This window comes from Uloborus diversus, chromosome 3 (genome assembly GCF_026930045.1).
Source record: "Uloborus diversus isolate 005 chromosome 3, Udiv.v.3.1, whole genome shotgun sequence".
In the NCBI taxonomy this organism is placed as follows: domain Eukaryota; kingdom Metazoa; phylum Arthropoda; class Arachnida; order Araneae; family Uloboridae; genus Uloborus; species Uloborus diversus.
In genome coordinates this window covers 145,718,976-145,727,770 of record NC_072733.1, presented here as the reverse complement: position 1 = coordinate 145,727,770, position 8,795 = coordinate 145,718,976, and positions in this window count along the sequence as shown.

Genomic DNA, 8,795 nt, shown 5'->3' with positions numbered 1-8,795 from the left:
CGATTTTACGTAACAATTTGCATTATTTTTACCATAGAAATTCAAATATTTCGGGGGGCAGCATCCCTTCCCCTTCGTTCTCTTAAACTACATCATTGCAGATTGATACATTTAATTGATTCACGTTATGCCACGATTTTTTTGCACTACGTTTAGTTTACACAAACTAAAACGCCGCACAAGTTTAGATTCAGTTGACTCTTTGTAATAAAATAAAAACGTCCAACTAGATTCTCTCTCTGTTTACATATATTTATAATCGACTAGTATGGGGGACAACTGCCCTCTTTTCTTTCAAAAGAAAAGGTTCCTATTATTTTATAAAAATTAAAAAATGTAGCATCGAATTGAAAGAAGTACCATATGACCATTAGTCCCAATATTTGAGGTCGTGCCCCGGACATTTTGAGAAAAGGTCTGTTGATCAATAATAACGTTAAAATTAAATTTTAGAAAAAGTCACCTGTACACTGTACAGGCACCGTCTACCTACCCCCCTCCCCTCCCCTCAGGTATCTCCAACTTTTTTGTGCACCAGCTGCTTATGTTCTCTCTAATTATATCTTTATCTCTCGCACAATACTTTTGACATATGTCGAATTTCTCGGGTAGAGAAAGAATTTCAAACCCCGCAATGTGATATAATTTCAAGCCGTCAGGATGCATCCCACCCCTCCTAGGAGCTCTGAAACATTTAACTGAGACACCCTGCATATATAATAATGCATCATGTTTCTCTGCAGTTTTTTCAGTTCGAGCTTTACCAGGTGTATGAGAAGCGTTTCGCAATTTCATCTTTAAATTATTAATATTTTCCTTTGAAAACATTTGCATAAAAGGTGCAATATGTAATATTTTTCTATTTTTAAATAAAAACTTGAAGCACTAGGTGATTAATAAGTTTAACATCGTTTAAAACAGCACTAATTTGCAAAAAAAAAGAAAAAAAAAAAGGTGCAGATAGAAGGGTATTGCAGTGAAGAGGAGGATTGCAATGAGAAACTTGTAATATAAGAAGATGTGAGCTTTGAATGTTATAAGGTAATCAGAACATCCAATAAAGTCCATATCTAAGTTTAAAAAATTTTTCTATGAAAAAGGTCTTCCTTGCCCCCCCCCCCCTTTCCCGGAACATGTAACTGGAGTTTTTGGTAAACTTGTGCTGTTTCCAAAGTTGTTGATTTTTTCCCCATTTACTTTTTAGTTCAGATATTTATTTATTTCATACTAGGAAATTTATTAAGAGCTTGACGGAAAGGCATTCTGTAGAGAAAAGAAAAGCGCAAAACAGATATCGGTATAACAAGTTAGAATTTTATCTTGAGAGGGGTTTGTCGTAACAGTTCGTAAATAAATATATTTCAGAAGACTTGAATTGCAAATATCAGTCCAAGTTCAGGATTAATTTTAAGTGATAAGTATTGTAGATTACCTCGAATGTTTAGGGGAGTACTCTGAACACATTGAATTTGCTCTAAAAACCTTTCATACTTCCTCTTCAAGAGTTGATAAAGCATAAGAGTTTCGTGATGGTATTACATACTTCATAAAAAATAATTTAATTAATGGAAAAGTATGCATTTTATACCAATAAGCTTGTGTCTTTTTGCTTTGAAAAACGGGCTTGTAACTCCAAAGCAGATGACAGCATTTTTTTGGGTGGGGGGGACTTTGCATTTTTTTAAAACCAAAATGGTGCTTTTATTTCATTATTTTAAACCACTTGTAAGCATGATCTTTTTTGCAAATATTAAAAATTTAATTTTACGGAACTGTGTTGTGTGATAAGAAAATATTCCTCTCAATTTCGGATTTAACGCAAAAAATCGAAAAGAATTAATAATAAAAAAAAGAGATACATGAAATAACTCACATTATTAGATTAAGTTCATATTCCATCGGACAATAGTGTCACTTAGAGTTCTTAGGGACGCTAGTGCCATGAACTTTCATTTTATAAGAGAGATTTAAATTTATGATATTTTTGAAAAAGTATAATTGACAGGTTATTTATATTTGAACAGATTAATAAAGATTTTATGCTGGGACGCTAGTTATACTTTTATATTTATTTCAGACTAAGATTTCTAATTCAGATCTTTTTGTATTTGATAATTAATTATAATGAAAACTTCATTTTCAGCATTTTACGAGAATATTCATTTTTAGTACCTAATTGCAATCTAAAAATACACAATTTCTGAGTACACATCCATTTCAAGCAGCGTTAGAATGAACTTACTCATAGCTCTCGAACACGTGCGCCTGTCCAGTGAGCGGAAATAAATTAGATCGACAACTGACTCTCCACCTACTCGCGGTTGCTCCTTTTTTCGGAATTTATCTTAAGACACCCGCGGTTAGTTGCTTCGAGTACTGCAGGAAAGTCCACTGCCCCTACTCAAGGGGCTCGGGCTACACAGTTAAAGGTACATAAACCTCACCCCGAGCTCAGCTCGGGCTACGCAGTTAAGGGGTTAAGCAACTAAATATACTTAAATAATTAGTATTTCAGACACTTGTGAAGGATTAATAAATAAATAAGTTTATACTTTTAATTAAAAAGGTATTAAGCAACATAAACAGTCACACTAGGTGTGTGACTTGCCACGGAGGTGAGAATTCATATGTTGTGAACCAAAAATATATTAAAATAAAAATTATTATTACAAAATTGTTGGCAGGTTTAAATAGATATGTTTTTGATGAAATTAAAAAGCATTGTTAAATGAATTGTACCTTAAAACTTTTACAGTAAAAGGCGTGTGACAGAAAAGTTACACTTTTTGAAGAACGACCCTTAAATATTTCGGATATTTATTCATATTTTAAGTACCGTTTAGGTTATTTCTCCTATTTCTTTATTTTTTTCTTCTTTACTGATTGAGTGCTGATATATCAACAAAATAAAAGTCAATTTTTAAATATTGTAAGTTTTTGAGATCATTCGGTAAAATTGAAAAATGCTTTTATTTCATTCTTTGTCAGTAGTGTAAGAAAGGAGATGGTGTCCAGGTTTGAAAAACGTAGTTGTGGTTGTAGTTAATTACATTTGTAATAAAGTAGTTGTTGCTGTAGTTCGCTACAAAAAAAAATAGTTTTTCCAACCACTTGGTTAGATGAATAACTACGTACCTCTGCGAACTTCCGACTGACGGAACTTCCGCGATGATTGCGCGAAAAGTAGGGGTTTTATGTAAGTTCTACGCATTCACGGATTTGAAGCCGTAATTATTACGGCAAAGTGAATCTGAGCATGTACTTCCGGTTTTACGTTACGTCGGTAGTTTATTGCAGCTCTTTTCGGTTAAATTGCCAGTGAAATAATAATATTGATGAGATAATTGATTTACCTAATAATATGGATTTTGGATTTGATCTACTGAAGAAAAATTAGTTGCATTTGTGCAATCAATATTAAAATATGTGTGTATCGTTAAAAAACAATAGTTTTAAATGTATTATTTATTTTAATTAACCAAATAATGATTTTATTAATGCAAATTCACAGTTTACTTCAGATTTTTGCCAAATATGGCACAGAGGTCCTTTGATGCTAAAGAATTCACATTAGGCAGTTTTCGTTCGCAATCAGAACCCCCCCTCCCACCGGGGTTTCCTTTTACGAATCTACAGTTTTCGTCGGATCTTTGACAAATTTGGCACAGCGGTTCTTTGATGCTTAAGCATTTTCATAGGGAGTTTTTCGCCTACCTATGAGGGAGGGGGTGGGGTGCGAAAACAATCGACGGAGGTTCTCCTTATGCAAAACCAGTTTACGTCAGATTTTTGCAAAATTTTGCATAGAGGTCTCTTGATACTCAAGAATTCACATATAGGGCAGTTTTCGTTCGGAATCGGACCTCTCCCCCTCCCACCGGGGGTTTCCTTTTACGAATCCACAGTTTTCGTCGGATTTTTGCCAAATTTGGATCAGCGATTCTTTGATGCTTAGGGGTTTTCATAGGGAGTTTTTCGCCTACCGATGAGGGGGGGGATACCCCCCCCCCCCACGGAGGGTTTTCTTATGAAAATCCAGTTTACGTCGGATTTTTGCAAAAATTTTGCAGACAGGTCCTTTGATGCACAAGAATTCACTTAGGGTAGTTTTCGTTCACAATGGGGGCCACCCTCCCTCTCACATGGGATTTTTTTATGCTTTACAGATCCACAGTTTTCGTCGGATCTTTGCCAAATTTAGCAGAGTGGTTCTTTGACGGTCAGGAATTGTCATTGGGGTTTTCGCCTACTTATGAGGAATAGGAAGAGGGTGCGAATACACCCCACGAGGGGTTTTCCTTATGCAAATCCAGTTTTCGTCGGATTTTTTTCCAAACATGGCGCAGCTGTCCTTTGATGCTCGGGAATTCACATGAGTTTTTTTCATCAAAATGGGGTGTATGGGGACTACCTTGGGGTTGTATTTATTATATCTGGAAATGTTTTTTTGCTGTTTTTCGATATAATATGCTCTGAACTATACCTTTGCACCCCCCCCCCCCCCCAGAATATATCGATGTATCGAAAATATCGATATTTGGAGAGCGATATATCGCGGTATTAAAAATCTGATATCGCCCTGTCTTATTCTATACTAATAATATAAAACTGTACACTCTTAATTCAAAAGAGCGAAAAAATAACTCTTAAAAAGAGTGAAATCTATTGCGGGTGCATTCAATATTTCTGAGTGCTAGCTTTATCGAAAAAAGACGCTTTACGAAAAAATCAAGACTAAAACTTTTCTTTATTCGCGTGAAATTCGGAAACACTCCGTTTGGTGAGCGAAATATAAAAACATTCTTTAAAAGAAGGACTCAAAAACATTTTCATTGGTTCGATTCTGTCACGTGATTTTGTTTAGGGAGAATCTTCTATACCTCCACGTTAGGCTTACCCAACGTTGGTCGCGAGTACCAAGTGGATGTCGCTATCTAAATGTCTTCATTTAATGAATTTAAACAATATTTGTTGCCGAATGCAGTTTCTGAAGGAAGTGCACAAAAACTGCATGGTAAGTGCGAAGAATTTTCTTTTTTATTAAAACTTGTAACTGTTACTATTTCTTGAACTGCTCGTATATCATTACAAATCATCCACGTGCAATGTTACGGCGAACTTTTTGTAACTTTTTCTTCCAAACGAATGAAACTTTCATCAACAATTTTGTTTCGGTCATCGAATCAAAAATAGGACATTTGAAACAGTCGTTACCATCTTTGGTGTGTATGTGTGTACTGTATATATATTTTAGGCAGGTGTTACAGACCCGACCATGCGCAAATCTATAGGTCGGATACCGAATCCGCTCCCGATGGTCGGAGCTCCAACCACTGCGTATATTTTAAATTAATCAAATATTGTTTGTGTGTATAATAAACTTTAAAGAGTATCATAAACTTTGTACAATACACTCATTCATATGTGTAACATCCAATTCATTAAGTAAGTGTCCTGACGGGGAGGGGGTGGAAAATTCTCTACATACCCTTGCTTGGGGGGGGGGTTAGATCCATTCTTACTAATATTTTCCAAGCCGATATTTTATATTAGAAATCCGCGGTCAAGTGGTTTGGCAAATATTATATTTCATTTGCTTCAGGAAGGTAAAAGTATGTATTATAGGATGAGCTGTTTTGTGTTTCAAAGAATGAAACGTGTAAAATATAATAAAAGAATCGCTCTGTGTTTTGCATGTCTTATTTTTAATTAGTATCGCATCATATACAAAAATTATTTGTCTAAAAAACATTCGGTCTAGATTCCTTACAGTAAACATTTCTTTACTCAAAAAGGTTTTAAAAAATAATAATGATAGTTAATTTAAGAACGATCCCAGTGATGTAATATTTGTTATTTTATTATTGTGAAGAAAAAAAAAGAATCTTACGTAAGATGGGGGGGGGAGGGAATCTTACATACCCTTACATAGGGGGAAGGGAAGGTCAAAAATATTGCCAAAATTGTCCTTACGTAATTAATGAATGGCCCCGAAGAAACAAAATTGAATTCAAACGTATCTTGTCATAATTTATGAGTGACTTTTTAAATTAATTTGAACTGAGGTAACTTTTAAAACATTATTAATGTTAAAAGGCACACCGAGAATATCTATAGAGATTCAAAATTTTAAATCTATTTATTTAGAATTGTGTGGGTTTGTTTAATTTTATTTCAATCTTTAAATTCGGAAATGTACGTAATATTGCACGTGGGTGATTTGTAACGATATACGAGTAGTTCAAGAAATATTACCAGTTAAAGTTTTAATAAATTAGAAAAGTCTTCGTACTTACCATACAGTTTTTGTGCAACCTCTTCGGAAAAACTAAAAATAATTTTTTTTTCACACTTTTTTAACCTTTTTTTTTTTTCAAATGAAATAACAATTTTAAAAACAGTTTTAAATTCAAATACACAGCATAAGCACATGAAAACACATTTAAAAAACAATTTCACCAAATGAGAGTGAAATGATTTTGTCTATTTTATTCTAAAAAAGAGTGAAATAGCGGCTTTCCAAAACGGAAAGCAGTCATTAAAAAAGAGTGGAAAACACTTATCAAAAGGGAGTGAAATTAGCTTATCCAAATAGAGTGAAAATAACCGCTCCGCAAAAGGAATGAAATTCACTCCTATAAGGAAAGTGCGTTTTCGAAACTGTAAAGGAGTGAAAATTTACTCAGTCTGAGTCAAAATCGCTGGAATTTTTTAAGAGAGTAGAGTTGGTTTGTTTGAACGCGCCAATCTCAGAGACTACTGGTTCGAACTGAAAAATTCTTTTTATGTTCAGTAGTCCATTGATTGAGGAAGGCTATAGGTTATAAAACATCACGCTGTGACTAATAGGAGCGGATCAGCAATAAAAAAAAAATATTATGAAAGCAGGAAAATTCATATCATAATGGATCATTCTTGGAACGCCGAATAGACTTATCCACCGGTGGCTTGACCTGACAGCGCGGGCTTTAAAATCCAATAGGTGTAGGTTCGAATCAACCATGAGGCAAATCTCGAGGTTCCTTAAAATAGCGCTAAATCTTACCTAATTAAGGATTTCAAAGAAATCCCAAAAGTGCTAAAAAGATTTGTAAAAAAAAAAATACGTATCGTTGATTTTATTTTCTTATTAATTAATTAACTATTAATATAAAACTGAAGAATTTGTTTGTTTATTGTTTGAACGCGCTAATCTCAGGGACTATACAAGTTCGAATTGATTTTTTTTTTTTGTGTGTGTGTGTGTGTTGAATCGTCCATTTATTCAGAAAGGCTAAAGGTCAGAGTTCCTCGAACTTTGGTCCACGGACCCCCGGGGATCCGCGAATCCATGCCAAGGGGTCCGCGGTGCTATCAAGCTAAAATGTTAAATATAATTGAGATTGAAGGACGAGTAACGATATTTTAACTCAAAACGAAAGCACATTCCTAATCACAGCATTACGACGCTGCCACGGTAGGTTTGGCCGAACCATAGTTAATAATTAAAATACTAATACGCCATAAAAATACAGCTCATATGAAAAATGAACACACTTAAACTTGGCTAACAGTTCACTAACTTCAAAAGTTCATTTTCATTAGTAAACTTGTAATAGAAATTGGTGATAACATTTTTATTCCTAATTGAATTTTAAATAGAATTTTGCTTCCATAGCTCAACATAATAATGTATGAAATAAAAACCAGACAAGAGCTCTGAAAAATATACAGAACAATGAATAAATTAATTCAACGGGGGAAAAAAACGTAAAAATATATTAGAAAAAAATAGATTTTACTGTGTCAAATCTATTTTTTTTTTTGCTATCGCAGGGGAGGGGGGTTGCGAAGTTCGTAATTTTTCCGGAGGGGGTCCGCGGGGGTCTGCAGTTTGGGAACCTCTACTATAGGCGATATAACATCGCGCTATGACTAATTGGAGTGGAACAGCGATAAGAAATGTAATGAAAACGGGAAAATATATAATATGCTTGGAACACCGAATATATGTATATTTTTGAAGTAGACCGTGCAACACCGGGCAATGCAGCTAATGATATAATAAAGAATTTAAAATTCCACTAACAGGTTATTATTCTATGATATATTTTCCCCAAAAGCATCAATTTCGTAAACATTTTCGTTGGTTTGGAAAGATTTGTAAAATTTTCCTCATGTAACTATTCCAAGAGAGGGGAGGATGAATAATACTGATTGAATATGAGTGGAACATGTGTAGGAGTGAAGTAAGAGAGCCTTGAAAAAGTTGTGAATAGTCCCCTAAGTTCTGTGCACTGCTCTCGATAGAATTACCATAGCTGTTGTTCTATCTTCAACTTCTCCCTTACATGCTGGGCATTTTTATGAGCTTAAGAGTTTTTCTGTTTATCGCTTCAATCTTCAACATACTAATTACAGTCGTACTCCTAAGTTAAGAACAGTTCAGCATCATACGGAAATTGCGCACTAGAGCAAGAATATCCCTTTAAGAATACACACAAATCTTCCAGAATAAACATGCTAATAAGCTACACGATGGTGCAGACAGGACGTTACAAGTAGAGGATAAAAATGGAATCATTTATATTCCTCTTGCAAAATATCAGGTAAAACGGGAAGTTGATTTAGTAAATGTATACTTCAGAGACTTAAATCGTAAGTTTGGTTACTCGGCAGAAGGATTTTCTTACAGAAATGATTATTAAAAGTATTTTTCATCATAAAATGTTTTTATTAATTAATAAAAATAAAATCCATTAATTTTATTCAAATGTGAATTAAAATTGTTTCTGTGGCATTGAAACGACGAATGA